At 38.4% G+C, this 27,086-nt stretch overlaps 1 long non-coding RNA gene across 1 annotated transcript; it reads right to left on the reverse strand.

The window, feature by feature from the left end:
* Positions 1 to 2,999: 2,999 nt before the first annotated feature.
* Positions 3,000 to 8,612, reverse strand: LOC146405954 (uncharacterized). The gene is made up of 2 exons (XR_014844936.1): positions 5,906 to 8,612; positions 3,000 to 3,964 (listed from the first exon to the last, which is right to left on the reverse strand). It is a non-coding gene; the product is annotated as an uncharacterized LOC146405954 (long non-coding RNA).
* Between the last annotated feature and the right edge of the window lie 18,474 nt (positions 8,613 to 27,086).

Genomic DNA, 27,086 nt, shown 5'->3' on the forward strand with positions numbered 1-27,086 from the left:
TCTTTGCCAGCATTTGGTGTTTCACTATTTTTGGTGTCGGTCATTCTGATAGATGGAGATTGATATTTCAATGTTGTTTTGATTTGTGTTTCCTTAATGATGTTGAACATGATCTCACATGTGTATTAGTCATCTATATCTCTTTGGTGAACTGTCTCTTCCCATCTTTGTCCATTTTTAAACAAAACTATTCATTTTTTTTAACATGGATTGTTGAGAGTCCTTTATATATTCTAGGTACTAATAATCCTTTGTTGGATACGTGATTTGCAAATATTTTCTTTCACTCAATAGTGTTTTTTGTTTTGTTTTGTTTTGTTTTGTTTTGTTTTGTTTTTCCCTCTAATTAACAGGGTCTTTCACGGGGCAAAAAATTTCAGTTTTGAGGAAGTCCAATTGATCGATTTTTCCTTTTTAAATGTTCTCTCGGCAATCATAGGGTCTTATGTAAGAATTTTATCTCCCTGCTCTTTGGGGCTTGTGGGTCAAAAGCAATATGAGGCATCTATAGGTTTCTTAAACATGTTTTAAGGTAAACTCGGTTGATCTCTATTTTTCCGTTAAGAAATGAAGAAAAATTATACATATTTCTGCCGGTCAATATGCTCTTTTTTAAAGGGTCAGTGTCTTTTACCCCCACCCCCCGGATTTATTGAGATATAATTTACATATAGCATAGTGTAAGTTTAGTGTCCAACATGATTTGATATACACAAATACATTATGAAATGATTATAAAAATAAGGATAGTGAACATTTCCACCATTTTGTTATGGTGAGACATGTAAGATTTCTTCCTTTAGCATCTTTCAAGTAGGCAATAGAGTACTGTTAAGTACAATTACCATGATGTGCATTACATCCCCAGAACTTGTTCATCTTATTTCTAGAATTTTATAGCTTTTGACCAACATTCCCCATTTCTAGGTGGTGGCCTGGAAACCACTGTTCTCTCTCTCTCCATTTATATATCTATCTATGACAAATCTATTGATAGGTACAGATATAGATATAAGACATTTTCTCTTTGCTTTATCCAGTCATCTGTGGATGGACACTTAGTTTGTTCCTATGCCTTGGCTATTGTAAAGACGGCTTCAATGAACATGAGGGTGTAGATATCTCTTTGAGATATTGATTTCATTTTCTTTAGAGACATATCAAGAACTAGGGTGTCTGAACCATATGGTAGTTCTATGTTTAATTTTTTGAGGAAACGCCATACTGTTTTCCATAGTGGCTGCACCAGTTCACATTTCCACTAATAGTGCATAAGGATTCCCTTTTCTCTTGTCTTTTTGCTAATGGCCATCATAAGGAGTGTGAGGCGAAAACAGTGGTTTTGATTTGCATTTCCCTAAAGATTAGCAATGTTGAGCCCTTTTCATGAACCCATTGGCCATCTGTATATCTTCTTTGGAAATATGTCTATTCAAATCCTCTGCCCATTTTTAAATTGGCTAATTTGTCTTGTTTTGTTTTTGCTCTTCTTAAAAAAATTTTTTTTGTTATTTCCCCAATACATTTTTTTTCTACTGTACAGCATGGTGACCCAGTTACACGTACATGTATACATTCTTTTTTCTCCCATTATCTTGCTTCATCATAAGTGACTACACATAGTTCTCAGTGCTACACAGCAGGATCTCATTGCTAATCCATTCCAAAAGCAATAGTTTGCATTAATTAACCCCAAGCTCCCAATCCATCCCACTCTCTCTCCCTCCCCCTTGGCAATCACAAGTCTATTCTCCAAGTCCATAAGTTGTACCTGCATGTTCATTGCAGCACTATTCACAGTAGCCAAGACACAGAAAAAAACCAAATGTCCATCGACAGATGATTGGATTAGGAAGATGTAGTATATATACACAATGGAATACTACTCAGCCCTAAAAAAGAACAAAATAATGCCATTTGCAGCAACATGGATGGAGCTAGAGACTCTCCTACTGAATGAAATAAGTCAGAAAGAGGAAGACAAATACCATATGATATCACCTATATCTGGAATCTAATATAGGGCACAAATGAACCTTTCCACAGAAAAGAAAATTGTTTTTGCTCTTGAGTTGTACAATTCCTTATATACTTTGGATATTCACCTCTTATCACATATATGGTTTGCAAGTATTTTCTCCCATTCTGTAGGTAGCCTTCTCATTTTGTCAATTATTTCTTAGGCTGGGCAGAAGGTTTTTACTTTTATGTGGTCCCACCTATTTATTTTTGCTTTTGTTGCTTGTGCTTTTGGTGTCATATGGCTGCCAAGACCAATATCAAGCTTTTTCCCTGTTTTCATTTAGGAGTTTCATGGTTTTATGTCTTATGCTTGAGTCTTTAATCCATTTTTAGTTAATTTTTGTGAGTTGTATAAGTGGAGGGTTCAATATCATTATTTTGCATATGTTTATCCTGTTCCCCCAGCACCATTTATCAAAGAGACTATCCTTTCCCCATTGAGTATTCTTGACTCCTTTGTCACATATTACTTGACCATCTATGTGTGGGTTTATTTCTGGGCTTGTGATTCTGTTTACTGATCTATGTGTCTGATTTTATGCCTGTGCCATTCTGTTTTGATTATGATAACTCTGTAATAAGAGTTCAAATTAGTAAGTGTGTCGGCTCCAGCTTTGTTCTTATTTCTCAGGATCGATTTGGCTTTTCAGGGTCTTTTATTATTCCATATAAATTTTAGGATTTTTTATTTCTGTAAAAATTGACATTTGGATTTTGATAGGGATTTAATTGCATCTACACATGGCTTTGGGTAGAATGACTATTTTAATATTGATTCTTAATTAATAATATAATATTATTAATTCATGAACATGAGGTATCTTTCCATATATTTTTGTATTCTTCAATTTCTTTCATGTAAGTCATAATTTTCAGTATACAGATGTTTTTCCTCCTTAGTTAAATTATTCCTAAGGAACTTACTGTTTTGATATTATCATAAATGGGACTATTTTCTTTATTTCTTTTTCAGATAGTTTGTTGTTAGTTTATAGAAACAACTGACTTCTATGTATTGATTTTTATATCCTGCAATTTTGCTGAATTTGTAGAGTAATTCTAACAGAGTTTGGGTGGAATTTGGGGGATTTTCTATATGTAAGATCACCATTTGCAAATTTGACTTCTTCTTTTTCAATTTTGATGCCTTTTATTTCTTTTTGTTGCCTAATTACTCTGGGTTGGACTTCCAGCACCATGTTGAATAGGAATGGTAGGAGCAACCATCCCTGTCTTATTCCTGATTTCAGAGGGAAATTTCTCAACTTTTCACTATTGAATACAATGCTAGCTATGGGCTTGACATATATAATTTTTGTTATTTTGACATACATTCTTTTTATATCCAAATTACTGAGAGATTTTTTACTATAAAAGTATGTTGTATTTTGTTGAATGCATTTTCTATACTTAATGAGATGATCATATGATTTTTATCTTTCATTCTATTAATGTGGTATAGTACATTTGTGCATGTTGATCCACCTGTGTATTTATGATTCCTTTAATGTGCTGTTGAATTTGGTTTGCTAGTACTTTGTTCAGAATTTTTGCGTCTATATACAGGATATGGGTCTGTAGTTTTCTTTTTCTTTTCTTGTGGTGTCCTTGATTTGGCTTCATATCAGGGTAATGCTGGCCTCATAAGTGAGTTTGGGAGTGTTCCTACCTCTCACATTTTTTTAAAGAGTTTGAGAACTATTAGCACTAACTCCTCATTAAAAATTTGGTAGAATTCACCAGTGAAAACTGCTGAATTTCTCTTTGTTCCTCAAGGAACTAGACAAAGAACAAACTAAGCCTCAAGTTAGTAGAAGGAAGGAAGGAACAAAAATCAGAGCAGAAATAAGTAAAATAGACTAAAAAGACAATAGAGGAGTTCCCGTTGTGGCGCAGTAGTCGATGAATCCGACTAGAAACCATGAGGTTGCGGGTTCGATCCCTGGCCTCGTTCAGTGGGTTAAGGATCCAGCGTTGCCATGAGCTGTGGCGTGGGTAGCTGACACGGCTCGGATCTGGCGTTGCTGTGGCTCTGGCGTAGGCCAGTGGCTACAGCTCCAATTCGACCCCTAGCCTGGGAACCTCTGTGTGTTGCGGGAAGCGCCCTGGAAAAGGTAAAAAGACAAAAAAACAAACAAACAAAAAAAAAAAACGATAGAAATCATCAGTGAAACTGAGTTGCTCTTTAGAAATGGTAAACAAAAAAGCAACTCTTTAGACTCACCAAGAAAAAAAAGAGAGAGGACTAGAATAAAGTTAGAAATCGAAGGGAAAACATTATAACTGGTACCACAGAAACCCAAAGCATCATAAGGGACAATTATGAACAAGTATATGACAGTTCAGACAACCTAGAAGGGCCATGATACGACATCTTGATATAGGTTCTGTGGATACTTGAAAAGAATGGGTAGTCTGCTGTTGTTGAGTAAAATGTCCTATAAATACCAATTAGATCCTTTTGGTTGAGGGTATGGTTGAGTTCTTCTATGCCCTTTTAATTTTAAGCTACTTTTCTTTCTAATTATTCTAGAAGTTGTTGAGAGAATGGTGTTAAAGTCTCCAACTATAACTGTAGATTTGTCTATTTCTCCTTTCGGTTCAATCAGTTTTATCTTCTCATATTTTGCCTTTTGCAGATCTTTCAGCTGGAGGCCACTGTTATTATCCTGGAACCCTGTTGGTGTGGTGTTAGGTAGGGAGGAGAAGTCTTCTATAGTCTTATGATTAAACTTCAGTGTTTCAGTGGGCCTGTGTTCTTAGCTCCCATCCTCTCCAAGCCTCAGAGGAAACAAGTGGAGGTTGGCATTCTCCGATAGGTCCAAAAATAGTAGAGCATTATTGTCCGAGAGTCTTTTGTCCCTTTCTTTGTCCTTTGGTAGCAGGGAGCAGGTTTTTGTTGGAATTTTTTTTTTTTCTGCACCCGTTGGTATTTCTAGATTGTTTGTTTCTTCAACAATAAATCTGGGTACATGAGGGAAAATGAAAATCCAGCAAACTCATTGCTCAGTTATTCTTTGGGTCCCAAGATCCCTGGCTTTCTCTTCACTTTTCAGTGTCTTCTTATGTTTGTTTTATATATACTATCTAGAGTTTTTCATTGTATTTTGCAGACAGAATATAGAAAAGGATGAATAAATGAAATCTGAAAGGGTTTCCCCCTTCAGGGAAATTTATAGTTATATGTAGTTTATGCTTTTATACATTAAGTGTTTTTGGTTATAATTTTCACATTTATTCTTGTGTATGATAGATACACAGAGATTCTTCAAATTTTTGTTTGTTTGTTTGTTTTGCTTTTTAGATCTGTGCCCATGGCATATGGGAGTTCCCAGGCTACAGGAGTTCCCAGGCTGCAGGAGTTCTCAGAGCTACAGCTGCCAGCCTACACTACAGCCACAGACAGTAAGGAGGGGTCTGAGCTGCGTCTGCGACCTACACCACAGCTCATGGCAGTACCAGATCCTTAACCCACTGAGTGAGGCCAGGGATGGAACGCACATCCCCATGGACACTAGTCCGGTTCGTTAACCACTGAGCCATAAAGGGAACTTCCTCGTCAAATTTTTAAAATTTTTTCAAAAAAATCTTTCCTTCTTTGGACATCACCCAAAACATGAGAAAATCAACAATCACAAAGCTAGATTTCCCCTACCTACAAGAAAAGTGAGTTAATGGTTAAACCTCTCGAGCTTATTGAGAATTCTTTTTTTTTTCTTCCGCTTTTTAGAGCCGTGCCTGCGGCATATAGAAGTTCCCAGGCTAGGGGAGTCTACACCACAGCCACAGCAACGTGGGATTGGAGCCCCTCTCTGACCTACACCACAGCTCACAGCAAGACCCGATCCTTAACCCACTGAGCGAGGCCAGGGATCGAACCTACATCCTCATGGATACTAATCAGTTTTGTGACCTCCTGAGAATTCTTTTCTTGCAAAATATGCTCAAGGATATGGGCACTGTTAGAAAACTGCTTCTTTCTCTAATAAACAAATGACTTTTCTCCTGTTCTCTTCTTTACAGGTCTCAGGATAAAGTGTTTCCAAGTGGTAGAGTCTCTCAAGCTGTGATTCATCTGAGCCCTGTGGACTAAGCCTAATGGCTGGACAGAGAATAAATAAAAAGGCAGGCCCTGGCTCAGCTGACACAAATTCGGTTTTCTCTGCCCAGCTCTCAAATGCTGGCTAAGTCCCTTTACATTTTTCACGGGCAGAGTTATAATGCTATAATCACTTACATCTAGATGTACAATATAAAAGAAACCCTTCTGATTGCTGCAAACATTTTGGGTGAAGGAAAGAACTCTGATGTCAGGATGTTGAACTGGTTGACTGCAGTCAGCCCTCTGGACCTGCAGGTTCCATACCCATGGATACGGAGGCCAGCCGTCAGTCACCATTCTGTACAAGGGGTTGAGTGTCAGCAGATTCTGGTATCCGTGGGGGGTCCTGAGTCAATCCCTTGGGGATACTGAGGGGTGTCTCTACTTGTGGAAGATGAAGGAGCCATGTATGGAAAATCTTGGCTTTCTTCCACAGTCATGAAGGAAATGGATTACATGGCTCTCAAATGCCTGAGGTCTTCACTCTGTGCTACCTTTTCTGACTGCACTGCTCAAGATTTTACTCCCCTTCCTCCCTCGACACAAAAGCATAAATTTATTACCAATTTCTTTTCTCTGCCTTTACTTCAAAATGCTGATCGTCATCGTGCATTCTACGTTTCACTCAATTATGCTGCGTGTCATCTGTCTTGCTCCACCAGGATGCTGCCTCTATGGAGGCAGAGCTCTGTTCTCTGTGTTCACTGCTGTATCCTCAACAGTCTTGGTGTTGTGGTAGGTGCTCAAGCCCTATTACAGAATAACGGTCGAATGAATTCTCAGGGAAAGATATAACTGTCACAAATAGTTTTACCATCAAGATGATGACTGTCAATTGAACAATTCAACTGGTTTTAATCACAAAGGGAATTTAGGCAGAAGAATGAAGCACTAGTCTGGGAATAAGGCAAATCTGCACTGCTAATCTCTTACCTGACCAGGTCACTTGGCCCCTTTGGGTTTCAGTTGCTCATCTTTAGACAAGGGACTAAGATAGAAAATCTCTAAAGTGCCTCCCTCTTCCCCACAAGTCCATCTTGTAAGCATCTGTGTATTTATTATTTCACGATCCATGAGAGACCCTAAATCCACAGTTGCAGTGAAAATAAAGATAGTTTTATTATGGTCTTTTGTACCTATCCTATATCTTATAGTACTGGTGACACAAAGTAAGATTACAAAAGAGGATAAAAAAAGTATAAGGTAGTTTAAAACAGAGGAAAAAATAAAATAGAAGAACAAAATAGAGCAAAGGGAAAAAATAAAAGCAGGGGTGGGAACTATTCCATTGCATCAAAGGAACCACATAGAAAGGACTATATCATCAGGAGAGGTGAGTTTCTAACGCTGTATGCTGATCGCAATCACATAATGAATCATGATTTACAACACGATTTTTGCAAATAGACTTGGTGCATTGAATTGTTCTAACAGGTCATGTTTTTAAATGACTTCTGAATCTTCAATAATAATAAAAAAAACCTTAACATGTGGACCTTGAGATTACTGCCTTGCCATAAAACAAGGTGATTTCACTTCCTTAAAATGAATTATTCTCTGTGAGCCACTGCAAGGCATGCAAAGCATTATTCTCATTGATTCTCTTCCTTTATACACTTTTTGCTTTTCTCCAATCATAAGTCATTGCACCAGTGGAACCTCCACTTGCATATAAAGTGATGGGTGCCATGGATGTATTTACTGTCACTTTTTACAAAAAGACTATACATTTTCAGCCATGACAAGAGACCAGCTGGCTAATTTAGCGTGCCTGCTGAACATTTGAGGAAAAGTAATCATTTTATTTTTCACTGGCGTATTTAGAAGGCACATGCTGAATATGAATGATTATAAATATAAAAATTATACAGCTGTATGGGGGGTATCCAAATGTTTTCATAGGAAGGGCACAGAAATCCTCTTCACAACTCTGTGGTGTTTTTGAGTGAAGTAATTCAGAAATGCTTATCTTTCAAGCAACAAATAAATATTGGTCAAAACTGATTACGGCATTACATTTTTAAAAGGAAAGTTTTACTGTCAGCAATTCATTATAACTTTACAAAAATGTATTAGTTGATATGCAATTTTATTAATTCATATGGGTTCTAAAGATATTGATAGTCTAATTATTTGTAAACATGTTCCCTCTATTGATTATGCAGCAATCCAATGTGTGAAAGTTTATTATTATGACATTCCCACACTAGTGCTTAATTTCAGAATCTAGTTTGAAAATTAGGAATTCCTTATTATGTCTCTAAGAACAAAAGCATAATATGATTTGAGTATAAGATGAAAATACTACAGGTTTTATCTATTTATTTTTCCGTGAGGCTCTGCTGTGTAGCACTGGGAACTATGTCTAGTCACTTCTGATGGAGCATGATAATGGGAGAAAAAAGAATGCATACATGTATGTGTAACTGGGTCACCATGCTGTACGGTAGAAAGAAATGTATTGGGGAAATAACAACTGATTACAACTAAAATAAATAAATAAATAAATAAAATATGTATATTAAAAAAACCTGGCACTGCGGTGACATCTGTATATAACATATATATATATATATATATATATAGGAGAGAGTGCATTGTCAAAAATATACAGCAGCCAAAGCCCAAGTCCACTGCTCTAGAAAATAGTAAGTGTGAAACGCTGTCATTTCTATTTGCTGTCAGTCACCAGAACTTATTTAATTTACTAAATACTTTTTATGTGACTGGCATAATGCTTGGCACAGTGTGTAGCATTACTAAAAATAAAGTAGATGGCCTAGGGTTTAACAAACTGCACACCATAAAATGAACTCAAATAAAGTAATGTAGCAGAGGAACTAGCATGTCACCTCTCCAGAGGTCCTATTATGTGACCATCTGAAATACGTGAGACTCTTAAAGCTAGAAAAATCAGTCTTCTGTGTAGCCCAAACAGATGTCTGAAATCCCCATGTACTTTAGAATACTTGTTTCTCAACTATTTCAGTTTTAGTAGGTTTTGGCTCAGCTTCCAGTGAGTTTGATTGTCTAGTTCATCGAATAGTAGAAACAATGAGTCAGAAAGGGTTGGAGGGGATAAAAAAAATAGGGCAGTAGTATTAGGAGCAAGTACAGCCAAAAAGTAAATGAGAAAGTTTTAAAATAAACTCCAATTATTATCGCATGCCATATTTAAAATGAGCTAGAAATTGAGCATATCTATATGTGAAAGCTAAAACTATAAAAGTTCTAAAAGAAAACCAGACAAAAATATCTGCAGTCTTGGTTAGGGTTAGGGTTAGGGTTGGGGTTAGGGTTAGGGTTAGGTTTTTAAAGAGGTGACACAAGAGCACGAAGCTTTCATCACTTAGACTTAAAATTGAAAACTTTGCTCTTTGAAAGATGCCATTAAGAAAACGAAAAATCAAACCACAGAATGGGAGAAAATATTCACGATATATATCTGACAAAAGACTCATAAACAGAAGTTATTACAAAGCAGTTTACAGATCAGTGAGAAGAAGACAAAAAATTAAATAACGGAGGATTTGTACTGATATTTCACCATAGAAGATACAGGAATGGGAGTTCCCATCGTGGTGCAGTGGTTAACGAATCCGACTAGGAACCATAAGGTTGCGGGTTCGGTCCCTGCCCTTGCTCAGTGGGTTAAGGATCCGGCGTTGCCGTGAGCTGTGGTGTAGGTTGCAAACGCGGCTCGGATCCTGTGTTGCTGTGGCTCTGGCGCGGGTCGGCAGCTACAGCTCTGATTAGACCCCTAGCCTGGGAACCTCCATATGCCACAGAAGCGGCCCAAGAAATGGCAAAAAGAAAAAAAAAAAAAAGATATAGGAATGAAAAATAAGTACCTAAAAAGATGCTCAAGAGCATTAGGAATCAAGTGAGTACAAAGGAAAACTTCCATGATATATTAATGTACATTCTTAGAGTAGCTAGACTTAAAAAGACTAACCATACCAAGCGTTGGTGAGAGTGTGGATGGAGCAAGTGGAAGTCTCATCACTGCTAGTGAGAATATAAATTAGTACAGCTACCTTAGCAAAAGTTGACTGTACAACTACCAGATGATCCAGCAATTCTACTTCTAGGTATTTGCCTTAAAGAAATGAACCTATGTCCATGCCAACTCAATTCAAAGTTTCACGAAGCAAGATGTATCATGAATAGCAATGCCTTGCATGTTACCTAACCCCTAGAAGATGTTCATAAGTAGGTATTAGCTGAAGGAATGGGTGATGCTAATTAATGGTATGCACTAAGATTCAGCATGCAAGTGTATAATATATTACAATGACTCATATTTTGTTTTTGTTTTTAAGCTATGAATCCCATCCTTCAATAGAAACCTTATAAGAAATCCCAATAGGGATTTAAAACAAATAAACCCAGCTCTGCCTTGCCAGCTCACACTACCTGTCTCCAGTGGCAATCAATGAAAAATCTCCATATGGAGTTGGCAGGACCTGCAAGCAATTGCGAAGGCCTGGCAAGAATTTCGCAATGGAAAGTGGAAAGATTTATTGGAGTGGGAATTACATATAGTGATGGAGCAAAACCTGGAGAGTTGGGATGGGGTTTGATTATCAAGTGTTTTTCAGATATACTCCTTCACTTCCGGCCTTATCTTTAAGTCTCTTGTCTACCTTTCTAAGTCTAAAAATTCCCAGTACTACCTGTCTGGGCCTTTCGGCTATACCAAGAGGAGGAAATTTCTGCCACTGTATGCTTTCTGGCACTACTGTCCTTCGTCAAAGCAAAAGATGCCATGGATTGTAAGACATGCCAGTATTTCATGTACCACTAAAAAAAGCGCTTCCAGTTAAGTAAAGCATAGTGCTCTCTTATCACTTAAATTTCTTATTTTAACTTATCTAGTGAGCTCTTACAGGATCATGTAGACACAGAAGACATGTAACCAGATCACAATCTTGCCCTCTCTAACACTTGCAGCATTGATAACTTGTTTTGGGAACACCAGGGTTTAATTAGCATAACCTTGTAGTTTTCATCCCCCCCACCCCCCATTGAATCACATGCTGCTGGAAGTTAGATAACTGTTCAAAGTCAGCAGGAAGTTCAACGAAAGTTCAATGCTTTAATGTTAAGTCCTGCACAATGAATGAATCCGTAATGCCAGCCTCTTGTTGTTTTGACATTTCTTTCATCTTGTGACAGACAGTATTTTCCAAATACCGCTGCAACAATATCTCCCAGCCCATATGCTCTTCTAGGAACTTGCTGCTTCCCAATCAAGAGGTGAAGATAATTCTTTTCTCCTTAAATCTGGAAAGGCTTTTGATTTGTAACTAACAGGATGTAGCAGAAGTGATGCCATGTAATTTCTAAAGCTAGGTTGTGAAAGGTGATTCACCTTCCACCTTGCCCATTGGCCTACTTGCCCTTGAAGCCTTCAGCTGCCCTAAAAGCTGCACAGCTGCCCTGGGGATGCCAAAATATTTCAAAGCCCAAAGGAGCCCATGCAGAGAGACCACAGGGAGAAGCTCTGAGTCTACATAAGAAAGATGTCTGACTAACCTCCAGGTGCTTCAGCTCCCTACTGTCCCAGCTCTGGTCTCATTCTGATTGCAACTGCTTGAGACCTTGAGCCAGAACCACCCAGACAAGCCCCTCCTGAATTCTAGTCCCATAGAGGCTGTGAGTGATAATAAAATGACCAATATTGTTCTAAGCCATTTAGTTTGGAAAGTGATTTGTTACAGAGCATGAGATAACCAGAAAAGATCTAGTTCTAGGCATCTGGCAATTTTTCATACCTTTAGTTGAATTGCTTGACTTGTGCTAGGCAATTGTTTTTCAGATATCTCAGTAACAAAACATAACTATTTGCATCTACTTGTGGGCATAAGTCATGTAAAACACTTGTCTTGCTGCTTTACGCAAAATATGAACTTGTGGTCATATTTACTTCACTAATATAAATATTTGCTTCATTAATGTATCATGTGCTTCTCAGCTCTTATTTCCATGCCTTTACGTATATGACAATTTTTTTCAATGCAAAATCATAGAGTATTTTTTAAGAAGGCACTTTAAATGACATAGGCAAATCAATACCTGTAGTATCCACAATGAACACAACTCAACTGCAGTGGAGGCAATGCGAACACCCATCACCAAGTTCAAGAATGTGCAGACAATCACAACTAAGTCATGACAGCTATTTGGTCATCAGTGAAAAAAGATGCCACCCATTTTAAGATGCATCCCAATTCTGAGGTGCTAAAATGTGAAAATTTTGAATTCGAATAAACGAAGTATGATGTTCTCTGTTCCTCTCTCATGGCACCTATCATATATCATTATTTGCCTTGTATTCTAGGGGTTTGTGTACACCAGTGATATAGGGGCTGGTTGGACCAGTCTATTTACCTCCATATCTCCAGAAGTTCCAAGTTTCATGCTGTGCACACTGCCTTGCTATCAGGAATCAATTAATCATCTAGATTGACCCCATTTTAATATCTCACTTTATAATTTCTAATCCTCAGACTTACTGGGGAATTCTTTGCTTTCTTCTGTCTGGCTGGGAGTTTCATTTCCCTCAGTGACTATTTCAAAGTTGTGCTGTTCTTAATTTTCTGAGATCATTCCCACCAACTTGAGAATTGATAAGTAATATGGCACAGGGGAAAGAACCAAGATTCGGTGGCAAACAGTGTTGAGTTCATAGACTGTGTGGCCGTTGGTAAGCAACTTAACCTTTCAAATCCTCAGATGCTTCTTTTATCAAAGGGGGAATATATTACCTTCTCAGAAAGGCTATAATAAGCAGTAGGTAAAAGTTTTATGTAACATGTTTACTACCAGAGTGCCAAGATATACTAACATTCATTTTATTTTTAGCTCCTTTTTGCCACCTTCTCCTCCTATTGCCTCCTATTTTGTGGAGGAGATAAAGATCATTCTTTTATTTTCTCCATTCCATACCTCTATCTTTATCCCACCTGTCTTCATTGATTCTTGTCTCATTGAGAATACCCTTAGTCCTTCATTAATAACATTGTGATGTTTTAGTTTCTTCACCGATAGATGAGGAATAATGAAAATACCTACCCACAGGGCTTTTTTCTAGGATTTAATCAATTAATACATCAGAAAACCTTAGGTTATCACTTGGTACAGAGTAAGTATTAGATAAATGTTAACAAATAGTCTTAGCATCTTGACTTTCTCATACTTTGTAGTGAATGGGCTCTGCTTGGTGTTAAATCTAAATGACCTGAGGTATCACCTTACACCAATCAGAATGGCCATGATCAAAAAGTATACAAACAATAAATGCTGCAGAGGGTGCAGAGAAAAAGGAAACCCTCACACTGTTGGTGGGAATGTAAATTGGTACAACCACTCTGGAAAATCGTATGGAGGTTCCGCAAAAAACTAAAAATAGAACTACTATAACTACTATATGATCCAGCGATCCCACTCCTGGACATATATCTAGAGAAAACCATAATTTGAAAAGATACATGCATCGCAGTGTTCACCGTGGCACTATTTGCAATAGCCAAGACCATGGGAGCAACCTAAATGTCCATTGACAGAGGAATGGATAAAGCAGCTGTGGCACATACATACAATGGAATATTATTCAGCCATAAAAATAAGGAAATAATGCCATTTGCAGCAACATTAGAGATTATCATAATAAGTGAAGTTAGGTAGGGAAAGACAAACATCATATGGTATCACTTATATGTGCAATCTAAAAAAAAAAAGAACAGAAACAGACTTATGGGACTTTGAAGACAAACTCATGGTTACCAAAGGGGAAAGGTTGGTGGGGAGGGATGGAATGGGGTTTGGGATTGGCATATGAACACTGTGGTATATGGAATGACTGGCCAACAGGGACCTGCTATATAGCATAGATAAACTCTACCCAATATTCTGTGGTAGTCTATAAGGGAAAAGAATCTTCAAAACAATGTATCTGTGTACCTGTATGACTGAATCACTTTGTTGTACAGCAGAAATTATCACAACATTGTAATAATTTATATTAATTATTTGTATATTTAAATAAAACTTTTTAAAATAAAAAAAATCTAAATGACCTGAGGTGGGGAATAGGAAGAGAGATGATGAGCTAAGGTTTGGTTTGAGTGGTTTAGAAAGAAGAACTAGAAATGGTTGTGAAAGGGATAAAATGACTTCCTGTCACCAAATAAAGCCAGATCTCTTTTCTTTAGGTTGTAAGTCTGATCACTGATATTCTTGCCTAGTCAACACCTTGTAAAACCTAAAGAGAATTGTGAACAAATATTTGTTCCCTAACTGAATACAACTCATTTTCAAATAAGATTCAATGGAAAAATGGAATTCATAAGCAGAATTTCACTTTTGTCAACTTTCACGGGAAATTTTGCCAACTGACAGAACTCCAGGAACACCAGAACTTGGCCTAGGCACCCAAAAGCCTTGCATCCTTGTGTAAATCCACTGGCACAGGAACACCTAACACTACTTGGCGGTTAATCCCACAGGAAACGACTAGCTCTTCCAGTTTCAATAATTATATATTAGGTATTTTGTTTTCAAGGCATCATCTTCACATCTCAGTACATAGCAAAATGCAAAAGACTTTATTTTCTTCCAAATAATGATTAACTTTATAAAAGATTTTTTAAAAGATCTTTTATGATTAATTGTATTTTCCAATTTGTTAGCATTGCTTAGTCATTTTCCTGTAAATTTGAACTTGACTAACATGGTTTTAAATGCATTTTCTCTACGTTGTGCAAGTTATTTTACTGTATAATTGATTTCTTCATATATAATATGCTATTGAGGAAGTAGTTTTGATGATTATGGGAGATAAGATGGAAATCAGGCAAAAGGGTACCTGGACTGTAATAGATGATTTAACAAAGCTTAATTTCATGGCAAGCTTCCCCAGTTCCTCCTGACCTTTTTTTTTCTTTTAGTATGCGGGCAGGACTGTAGAGAGAATTTTAGAAAGCTATCAACAGTGCAATTTTATCTTCTTAGTCTCTGAGCTTTAAAGCATTAAAAGCAAGAAAAAAAAATGCTGACATTTCTGGAATTTCATTTAAACTCCCTATCTATTTAACCTTTCACAATCTGTACATGAGTATATGTATTTCTCTCTCTCTTTTTAGATCAGAGTTGTCCTCAGGTTATCCTCCATTAAAAGATATACCTTGGATTATCTTTTCTTGAGATAGGATAGCAACCATATCCAAGCCTATAGTAACCCTAAAGACTTTGCGTGATTGGCAAAGTCTTAAGGGTTACTATAAACTACTTTCTCAATGTCTGTACTACAATCCTGGCGTGTCTAAGGCATTATCTATGTTTATTTTAAATAAAAATCTTCCTGGGTTTGTGTAAGGAAAATAAGTACATTTACTAACAAAACACAATCCAAGGCCTCTAAGAAGACAATGGAGAGATGATCCTCACGTGGTGAAGACCGAGGGCAGTGGAGACAGGGCTCCAGCTGCCAGCCGCAGAATCTCCCAGTGCCTTGACCATCTCTCCTGAGTCACTCTTGCCATCTTTCTGCTAACTTCAGGGAGTGAAATCATGCACTCATTTAAAACGTAAGAGGCAAATGGAGAGGCAAGTAGTATAGCAGTACCTTTCTTAATGCCTTACGGGTCAGCTCAGACATTTATCTAGACCTCGTTAGAGTTGTGGAATGATGGAAAGCTACATGCATGTGCACGTATGCGTAAGCGCGCACACACACACACACAAAATGGGGTAAATAGTTGAAATATTTGCCTCTTTATGACAGAGGTACCACCCAGGAACAAACTTAGGGCTCTCCAATTTCCTGAGCTCTAGATCCAAGAAGAAGGGTGAGAGAGTAACAACCTCCTTCATCTCTCCCACAGAAGGCTCATTTTCTCTATTCCAGTTGAATTCAGGTGTGCCCACCTCTTCTCTACCTTTGATGTTAGAACCTCTCTTCCCTATGGTCTTGTGAAGCTCACTAAGCTTTATTCAACAAGTATTTATTGAGTACCTACTATGTTTCTAGAATAAATTAAGAACACAGTCTATGACCTTTATCTTCCTGAATCACATTTCTTCCTGTTCTAGTCTATTCTGGGGCTCAGGAATCAACTAACTCCATGGTTCACAAGTCTAAGTGTCATTTGATCTGTATTTATCATATTCACATAGCGTTCAGCTTTAACAATTCAGCTACTGGGATACTAACTTCTTCATAAAAGAAGAGTTGCTGTCATGGCACAGTGGAAACGAATCTGACTAGGAACCATGAGGTTGTGGGTTTGATCCCTGGTCTCACCCAGAGGGTTAAGGATCCAGTGCTGCTGTGAGCTGTGGTGTAGGTCACAGACGAGGCTCAAATCTGACATTGCTGTGGCTGTGGTGTAGGCTGGCAGCTGTAGCTCTGATTAGGCTCCTAGCCTGGGAATCTCCATTTGCCGCAGATCTGGCCCTAAAACGCCAAAAAAAAAAAAAAAAAAAAAAGAAAGAAAAAAAGAGAGAGAGAAAATGTGATTTAAATATGATGCTTGCAGTTCATGGTTAGGCACATCAATAGACAGGTTGCCACCTACGGCACCAGAAAAACACTGATGTTACGCACTGGCCTTGTCACTAAGTAGTCATGAGGCTCAGAGTAAGTCACATGACTTCACTAGACGTCAACTGCTTTATATGTAACATGATAGGTTTGCTAGATCACCTCTCTGGACTTCACTCTGCAATTTGATTCTGTCATGTGTCTTATTGCTAATATGTTTTGGTATTTCATTTGACATGTATAATAAGAGACAATATTTGTAGAGGAGGCAATTGGCTGTTGAACGAGTTGGTCACATCTATCAATCCCACACTACGTGCTCCACATAAACCTTGGCACATAGAACCCAGCATGTGCCGTAGTTTGGGTTCACCAGAGGAAGACTCCAAGTGAGAATTTGTGCTCAAGTCATTTGTTAAAGGAATTGCTCCCAGGAAAAATGGGGAAGTGTGTTGGTCATGTTGGATAAGGAATGGAAGAAAGCCCATGAAGTTTCAAATCCCACAAAGGGGCTCAGATTTTGTTTGGCTCTAGGTAAGGATGTTGGAGTTCATGCTTGTGTCCTGGGAAGTGACTGGCTAAGGACTGCCTTGGGGAGGACGTGAATCCAAGGTACTTTTGACTCTGATAAAAAGCAGCTCCAGTGGCCTGAAAGCAGTCCTCAGAGGAGTGTCATAGTACAGGCCATTGGAAGAAGAAGAAATGGTAGAAAATGGCAAAAGGAATCCAGAAGAATCGTACTAGAGCACTGACTATGTCCACTAAAGGGCCTATCAGTTGGAATGCTTTCAGTTTCATGAAAGGGAAAAGCCAATTCCAACTGTCATAATCAACAGACTAAACTTATTGGCTCCATTTAGAGATAGGGTGGGTTTCAGCTAAGACATATTCTGGGCTCTAGCACCCTTTCGCTGCAGTTATCCAGGGTCTCGTATTCTCTGGAAACTGACTCTATACAAAAACATTCAGTATCAATACTTTTCCTTCATGTTTTCTCTTTCCAAACCATAAAGCAAAAGTCTAGAGCTTTACTTTAATTGGGACATAGTAGGTCAACTGTCCTCTCCTGAACGAACATCTGCAGTATGATATGTGTGTTCCTCTGATTGACTAAAGCTAGGACAGGTTCAATCAAGAGCATGGTTGGTACCCAAAAGAAGAGGAGTGAAATTACTTGAGGAACTAGCAAAAAGACCCACAACAGTCTTTGCTAAACCAACATCCATATGCATCCTCCTCCCTATATCCAGGTTCCCCAAGTCCCCATCCCTAAGTGGAAGCTGTGGTTCTCAACCGGTCTTCATGAAGAGATCACCTGATGCCTGGGTGCCTCCTTCAGAGACTCTAATTTAATTCAGTGTGGTGCAACCTGGCCATAGCAATTTTTTAAAATTCCCGGGTAGTTTGGCATAGCAATCAAAGTTGAGAACCATGAGTTTAAAGGCGGGCAATCAAGTCTCTTCCAGTTACCAGAAACTCAAGTGTAGGATTTCTAGGTCGAGCCTGTTTTTCAAAAATCAAATTCTAATATAATTCCTAATTGTCAGTTAAAAGTTGACAAATGGTAAGTTATCCATCCCTTGCCCTCCTCCAACACACAAGGATGGAGAGAGGATGGCAAGCTACAATACAAAGACTATCTTTAAAAAGGAGAATAGGAAGCAACACAGAGTGGTCATTGGTCCACAGCACTTTTCATATCCAGCTGGACAGAGCACTGAGTGGTCCTTGCCTTGCATGAGGGGTGAAGGACATAGTCAGGACTTTAATCCTATTCTCTGGGACTGTCTTCTCTATCCTTTGTTTTTTTTCAGATTATGCCAAAGATGAACATTGGGAAGAATCCTCTTTCTGGGCCCGCATCACTTTAAGGGGCTAGCTATGAGATTATAAGAGCCTGGAGATTGCCCTAGCAATCAATAAAAGCCTTACCTTGGCTTGAGGTTTCTTTGGGAATTCCAGTTAGTGGGAAAGAACTAAGGACAAGGTTTTTCCCAGATATAGCTTCACCTCCTGTTATAGCCCTACCTCCCTGCTTTTGCTCCAACTGATCTAATCTTGGGTCACAGAATTTGATTTTTCAAACTGTCTCTAGAAAATCCAGACTTTCACTCATTTAGGAAGTCACTTGCAGAGAGGGCTTCTCTTAGAAAAGCCATATTATCTTTACTTTTTTCTTTCAGATTGGTTAGTTTTAGGCCAATCTTGTCTCTCTCTTGAAGGACTTAGGTGAAAGCAGAAATCTTTCATACGAAATTACTGAATACTACAATCTTGGATAGCACTTGAAATCTATTGTTAGGTTCAACAGGCAATCATTTAATGGGTACTTTGTGACTACATAATAGGACCTGCCAACTTCCAACCATTGAAAAATTGCTCTGCTTACCTAGATGAAGTTTGTTCATTATTTTGGGATTTGTGATGAGCAAAACACCTTTAGTACCAAATTCTGTACCTGCTTTTGGTACAAATAAATAATAGAACGTCATTACAATCTGGTTTAAATCATGAAAGGAATTAACTGGCTCTTGTGACTGCGTATGAAGAGGTGGGCCTTTGGGTGCAGTTCAGTTAGGGGTTCCGTTTCATTTTCCACAGTTCTTCTTGCTCCTTCATCTTTGAGAGACTGGCTTCATCCTCAGGCTGGCTTCCCTTGATAAGGTGGCTGTGGCTAGAACTCAGCCCACATGCTCTCTCTCCAGGTCATGTGCAGTGAGATTGGAGGGGTAGTGGGCAGATTTCTCTCTTTATCGTTCAAGAAAAATCCAAAGTTTGACTTGAACTGGATAAAGTGAGATCATATCATCACCTCTGGGCGGTGGTAGGAAGGATGGAATTCCCTTGATAAATTTAGCCTAATGGTGCCTCACCCTGTAGCTGGAGTGAGGTCAGCCCCCGTGGATCATGTCTGGCTGCTTGTCAACACATGGAGAGGCAGCCAGTAAGAACGATATTATAGAAACAGAAAAAAAAGAAACGCATCTGATCATATTTTAGATGTAGATGAACAGACACACAGACACATGTCAATGAACAACTATATTTCCAAGAGTTTCAAAGTGAAAAGAAGTGTGAAAATGACGAGACAATCCCTGTGTGGTCTTAGAGAGTGCATTTGTTCAAGAAAGTATTAATGTTGAAATCTGTGAATCTGATTTTTTGGAGCTTCTCTGATCCCCAGTAGGTTGAAAAAATACTCTAAATTTACAAATGTTGCTATTTAACAGGTTTTAATACTTTTTTTTTAATATCTGTAAAAGTGATGAAATGGCACAACGGCTAAGTCCCTAAATCCCTGGCAAGCACATTATAATTGTATTATTATATCAGTGCTAATGCTATAATAATAACACATGTCAAAATCCCAGGAACCAAAAGATTGACTCTGGGGAATTCAAGTGCATTGACAACTCTGCATTCACAAGAGTGATCCTGAGTTATCATCTCCAACTTCTTTCTATTCCTCAATAACGCAGTCTCAACAGGCTAATCTACATAAAGCACCCTCATAATCATATTAAGGTTAAGGACAATAAGTATGAAACATTTTATTTATACTTAGGGACAGTGAGCAAGGGGGAAATAGGCAGAAGAAAGAGGAAATAGGCAGTTTATATTCCAGCAAATAATCACATGGTTAAAAGCGTACTCCAAAGCAGATTATACTTTTTATGCACTTAATTATAATCATACTCTCCTCTTATCTGATATAAATATCTTCAATTTAAATATCAGTTTAATTGATGCCTATCATTTAATAATCATACTATGATCAGAGCCAATTACAACAATTCTTTCCTGTAAAACTACAGTTGTTAGAAGAATGTCGAGGAGGAAAATGTATAAATTCTGACATAAAAACGTCTGTGATAAAACCAGGAGCTTTGAATTTCATGGTCCTTTAATACTGCCTTTGAAGTAATGAAAAAGCCATTTTCCACCACCTGCTTCAAGGACTTCACTAATAACATCTTGCACAAAGGACCGATCTTTTTTTAAGCAGGATATTGTGACGTTATTCTAAAGCATTTAAAATTATATAACAAACTTTCACTGGAATTTCTCAGTCTACCTTTTTTTATTCTTCCTAATGAAGTACTTGTTAAACAGGTTACTTCATCTTAACCTTATGGAAATGCCTATGACAGAGTATCCATTACTTAGTTCCGTTCTAGACATAAAGGATGACAATTTAGGGGTGGTGAGGAGGAAGGATGTTATAACTAAGGTCAAGAACTAAGAAAAGAGGCTTTTCTTGTGGCCTAGGCTTCAGGTTCACCTTAGCTGGCAGAAAAATTAGTGATTGGATAGCCTTGAACTTGTCCCTCATGGACATTTGCTTCCACACCAAACTCCCCTGCAGCAGGACTGGCTGTGCACTTAGGAGGGATCTGGTGACAGAAGGAAATCACCAGGGCTTAAGCAGGTCAAGAGAACTGGCAGCAATCTTTGCAGATGTCTGCGTGTGACCGTCTCCATGCGCCCCGAATAAAGTCAGCTGCATCAAGATGTGGAATTTCGGAAACTCCTGGCTTAGGGCTGTCTAATTAAAAAATGGTTCAAGATAACGTTTCCCAGGAGCACAGAAATCTGAGGAGGAAATTAGTTTCTTCTTTCACTTCATATGGGATCTTGAGCTAGGCAACTGCAAAGGGGGATGATGTGAAATGCACACGAGGGTGTCCCAGACAGTCTGCACCGAGGGAAAGATGGCTTGCGGCAATAAACCCAGGCTTTGTGTTGGTGCAGCTCAGTTTTCCTGGGAGGATCAGGTGCTAGAATGAAGAGTGATTCTAGGAAGTAAACCAATGCGGAATTAGAGGGCAGTTCTAACAGTCAAAGCTTACTTTAAAAAATAAAATTAAATTAAAAAATATATAAAAGAAGAAGAAGAAGAAGTTCCTGTCGTGGCGCAGTGGAAATGTATTCAACTAGAAACCATGAGGTTGCAGGATCGATCCCTGGCCTTGCTCTGTGGGTTAAGGATTCAGCGTTGCTGTGAGCTGTAGTGTAGGTTGCAGACGTGGCTCGGATCCGTAGTTGCTGTGGCTGTGGTGTAGGCCAGTGGCTACAGCTCCAATTTGACCCCTGGCCTGGGAACCTCCATATGCTGCAGGTGCGGCCCTAAAAAGGACAAAATACAAAAAATAAAAAAAATAAAATAAAAAAAGAATGAATGAATTAAGGAACAATTAGACTCTAAAGAAAGACCTTTCCACAGGCATTTTTTCCAAAGAAGACATGCAGATGGCCAAGAGGCACATGAAAAAATGCTTAATGTTGCTAATCATTGGAGAAATGCAAATCAAAACCACAATGAGATATCATCTCACACCTGTTAAAATGGCTGTCATCAAAATGTCTACAAATAACAAATGTTGGCCAGGATGTGGAAAAAAGGGAAGCTTAGTCCACTTTTGTAAGACTGTAAATTGGTGCCGCCACTATGGAAAACTATACAGAGGTTCCTCAAAAAACTAAAAATAAAATTACAATATGATGCAGCAATTCCACCCCTGGAGAAATATTCAAAGAAAAGAAAAACATTAATTTGAAAAGGTACATGCACCCCAATGTTCATAGCAGCATTATTTACAAGATTCAAGACATGAAAGCAACCTAAGCATCCTCAACAGATGAATGGATAAAGAAGATGTAATGTGTGTGTGCGTGCGTGTGTGTGTGTGTGTGTGTGTGCGTATGTATATATGATGGAATATTACTCAGCCATGAAAAGAATGAAATTCTGCTATTTGCAACAACATGAATGGACCTAGAGAGTATTATGCTCTGTGAACTAAGTCAGAGAGAGAAAGCAAATACTCTGTGTTATCACTTATATGTGGAATCTAAAAAATAAAACAAAGGTATATAACACAACAGAAGCAGACTCACAAAAATAGAGAACAAACTTGTGGTTACGGGGGCGGGGCATGTTAGGGGTATGGGATTAGAACTATGAACTACTGTGTATACAATAAGGAACAAGGATGTATTGTACAGCCCAGGGAAAGATAGCCATTATTTTGTAATAACTTTAAGTGATGTGTAATCTATAAATGTAATCTTTAAATGATGTGAATCACTATGTTGCATACCTGAAACCAAAATAATACTGTAAATCAACTATACTTCAATTAAAAAAAAATGAAGACTTTCCTATGATAATGGTGGAGGGCACAGCTGCTTTCCCCTTCATTATATATACTTTTCCACTTGTCCCTTTCCTTTTCATGGGAAGGATAATAACACCCAGCTTAGAACGATTGTCAGAACATTATTCGAACATTGCTACCTTAAGTGTTTCATGGCATCACTTTATTGGAGTTATTACATTCCACAAGATTGCTTGAGTTGGACTAGGTGATATGAAATCATATAGATGTTTATATTCTAGACAAAACTAGATGAAACTTTATCTTGACCTATTTTAAATGAGACAGCCCCATTCCAGGAGTTTCTGTAACAAATAACTGCAAAGGAGCCATTGCTCCAAGATGACTCCAGTCTCTTCAAGTTAGGAATGTCTTTTAAATGTCACTCTCTTCTGTGGAATTTGAGTTGGTTCCTTCTTTTTGTCTTCATTTCACCAGATCTGAAAAAGCTGATCCATCTATAAAACATTTTCAGTGTGTCTGATTGGGAAGCAGGAGAGGTCACAGTTGAGTTAGCAGGTGGGACCACAGAAAAGACAAGATGGCCATGTTATCTCATAGAACATAACATCGTAACATTTCACGGTGGAAATGGACTTCAGAGACCATCTAACCCAAGCAGTTCATTTGCAAAGAGGAAAAAAGTCACCTAGGCTGCCGAATGCTTAGTGAATGAGAAATGTGGTTATGAATATAACAAAATAATATATATATATTTTGCCACCATAACATATATAGCCTATTATATATATGCTACGTGGCTAAAATAATGGACACTATTTTAGTAACTGTTACACATAAAAGGCGCCAAGTTCGACATCTTGGGTGATGACTTCCAGTTAAACTATAGCCAGAATTAGAATCATCATGTTTTCCCCAGTTGTAGCCACTCTACTCACAAAAATATAAAGGATTTCATATTATTAGCAATCACCATTTTTCATTTCAAAAAGGGGTTAATCATAAAATAAACTTTTTCCCATTAGAAAATTTATTTGAAGTCATACACAGAACCTTATTTTTTTTAAAAAGGAAGACCATTTCTAGTGCTAAGGCTAATAATTGATATCCCCAAACTTTTCCTAAATTGGAACTCCAAAATGTATTTAGCTGTCTTACTTTTGTCTAGAACATAGAGAACACAAGTGGGAGTGGAAGCTTAGGTTTAGCTTCACAATATGTGGGGCTAAGTAGAAATGCTCTGTGTAATGCAGTTGGCGAAGTTTTCATGACCGGGCTCCGAGGTGGTGGTTGGAGAGGTTATAGGGACCCCCATTTGTATTTTAATCAAGATACAGGATGTGCAGTTGAAGAGACACTGTTTCCTTTCTTCACACCATGGCTGCATCTTCACCTCTCTAAAAGAGAAAAGATGGGCAGCCTGCTTCCTGTCAAACTCTTTTGGACACAGAGTTTTGAATGAAGGAGATAACTGATTAAAGTGATTTGGCTATAAATGCTAAAACTAGGGCAACAAGGACACCAGTGTCTAGACAAAATAACGTCATAAAGTCTGTAGAAAAAAAAAAGGCATGGACTGACTGAGTTTTTGCATAATCAATGCAGCATGTCACATTTGTTGAACCCTGAATGTTCCACAGCAGTGAAGGGGCAATCGCATTCATTAAAGGGAATAAAAGTCGTCTGGCTAAATCCTTCAATAGCAATGAAAATTTAGACGTAATGTCTTGATGTGACATCTGGAAGCAGGCTCTCTATTTGTAGGTGATTTATAGCTCTTGCTTTCATAAAGTTCCAACAAGGAGGCTAGCCTTTCTTTTCTAGCATGCCCCACAGAGAATATTCAAGGATATAGGTTATGAGAGGAAAAAAATCTACACTTGGACTAAATAATAAAATCAATTAAAGGTCTCTGTACAATCCCAAGCCTAAAATTCATATTGTGCCCTTCTCATTGAAACAAGAGATTTTACAATAACCAGCTCTTGAGATCTTACTAGAATCTGGTTGGTTGGGTTGCAGTAACATAGGCAACCAGACTTTCGAACACTGAATATGTGAACATAAATACAAATCAGAGCAGCGCTGGCTTTCAAGACCTAGAGGAGGAAAAAGCTAGTACTAATAGAAAAGAAACACTTTTTAGCCCATTAGGGGCATACATTTCTGGAGGTTCTTTCTGGCTTCCATTGTTGGCTGTAGAAACATCACTTGAAGCTACCTGAGTCTACGTAGTATCCAATTTATTTTTCCTCACCTTATGGTTCAGGTGAGTCCTCTGGGAATTATGTCAAATGACCAATGCCCAAGTGTCTTGGAGAAGAGGCTTAGGTGGGTTGCAGTAGTCCAGGTGCAGCAAGAGGAGCACCTTCTATGGTGAGAACCAGGGGGGCCCGTGCTGGTCCATCAGCACTCTGATTCATGTGCTGTTTCTCAAGATATACTATTAAGAATTACCAATAATAATTTCTCTAATAGTGAGTGATGTTGAACATCTTTTCATGAGTTTTTTGGCCATCTGTATGTCTTCTTTGGAGAACTGTCTGTTTAGATCTTCTGCCCATTTTTAGAGAAATGAAAATCAAAACCACTATGAGGTACCACGTTACACCACCCAGAATGGCCATCATCAAAAAATCTACAAATAATAAGTGCTAGAGAGGGTGTGGAGAAAAAGGAACCCTAGTACACTGTTGGGATTGTAAATTTGTGCAGCCACTGTGGAAAACAGTGTGGAGATTCCTCAGAAAACTCAAAATAGAACTACCATTTGATCCAGCAATTCCACTCCTGGGCATCTATCCAGAGAAAACCATGACTCACAAAGACACATGTACTCCAATGTTCATTGCAGCACCATTTGCAATAGCCAAGACATGGAAACAACCTAAATGTCCATTGATAGAGGAGTGGATCAAGAAGATGTGGTACATGCACACAATGGAATATTACTCAGCCATCAAAAAGAACGAAATACCAGCATTTTTAGCAACATGGATGGACCTAGAAACTATCATGCTAAGTGAAGTCAGCCACACAATGAGACACCAACATCAAATGCTTTCACTGACATGTGGAATCTGAAAAAAGGACAGTCTGAACTTCTTTGCAGAACAGATGCTGACTCACAGACTTTGAAAAATTTATGGTCTCCGGAGGAGACAGTTTGGGGGGTGGGGGGTGTGCTTGGGTTATGGGATGGAAATCCTGTGAAACTGGATTGTTATGATCATTATACAACTACAGATGTGATAAATTCATTTGAGTAATGAAAATAATAATAATAAATTATACCAGTTCAATAATAATAATAATAATAATAAATTAATTAAAAAAAAGAATTACCAATACTCAGAGTTCCCACCGGGGTGCAATGGGTTAAGAATTGGACCACAGTGGCTTGGGTCTATGTGGACATGCAGGTTTGAGCCTCAGCCTGGTGCAGTGGGATAAGGATCTGGCATTGCTCACTACAGCTGCCGCTCAGATTCAATCCCTGGCCCAGAGACTTTCAGATGCTGCGGGTGTGGCCATTAAAAACTTAAAAAGAAGAATTGTCAATAATCAAGATCATCTCATGGCAGGGGACATGACTTGTCAGACCACTCGAGGAATCATTTCCAATTGATTTGATACCTAAGAGTTAACTTCAGAATCAGTTTTCAGCATCCTGGTGTCAGAAAGCAAAGGACAGAGTTACCCTCTACATCCAAGGAGAAACTGATATATATGTTCAGATCTGCAGACATTCCCATCCATGAAATCTTTAGTTCTCCTACCATTTCTGGAAAGGGCATCTGCTGGGCAATGAGCATAGACATTAGAAGCTACTTCATTACATTCTGTGACGAGGAATGATGTAACCTCAGCATCTTATAAGTTGTAAGAAATCAAAAAGCTCTAGGCCAATGCCTTCTTCTAGGGACACACAGATCTCTGCACACAGGGTGGTCCCACAGTATACCTTCCAGTAAAACCCCAGGTTTCTCCATTGAGAAAATGAACCAGTAAGAAGAAAAATCTTAGCAGGCTATTCATGCCATTTTTGTGTGTGTGTGTGTGTGTGTCTTTTTAGGGCCATACCCCTGGCGTATGGAGGTTCCCAGGCTAGGGGTCAAATCAGAGCTGTAGCCGCTGGCCTACACCAACAGCCACAGCAACACAGGATCTGAGCTTCATCTGTGACCTACATCACAGCTCATGGCAACGCCAGAACTTTAACCCACTTGAGCGAGGAAGGATCGAACCTGCATCTTCATGGACACTAGTCAGATTCCCTTCCACTGAGCTACGATGG

Source organism: Sus scrofa, chromosome 1, assembly GCF_054392235.1.
Source record: "Sus scrofa isolate SSC_HxYL_T2T_F1_AM1 chromosome 1, Sscrofa_HxYL_maternal_Yorkshire_Landrace_v2.0, whole genome shotgun sequence".
Lineage (NCBI taxonomy): Eukaryota > Metazoa > Chordata > Mammalia > Artiodactyla > Suidae > Sus > Sus scrofa.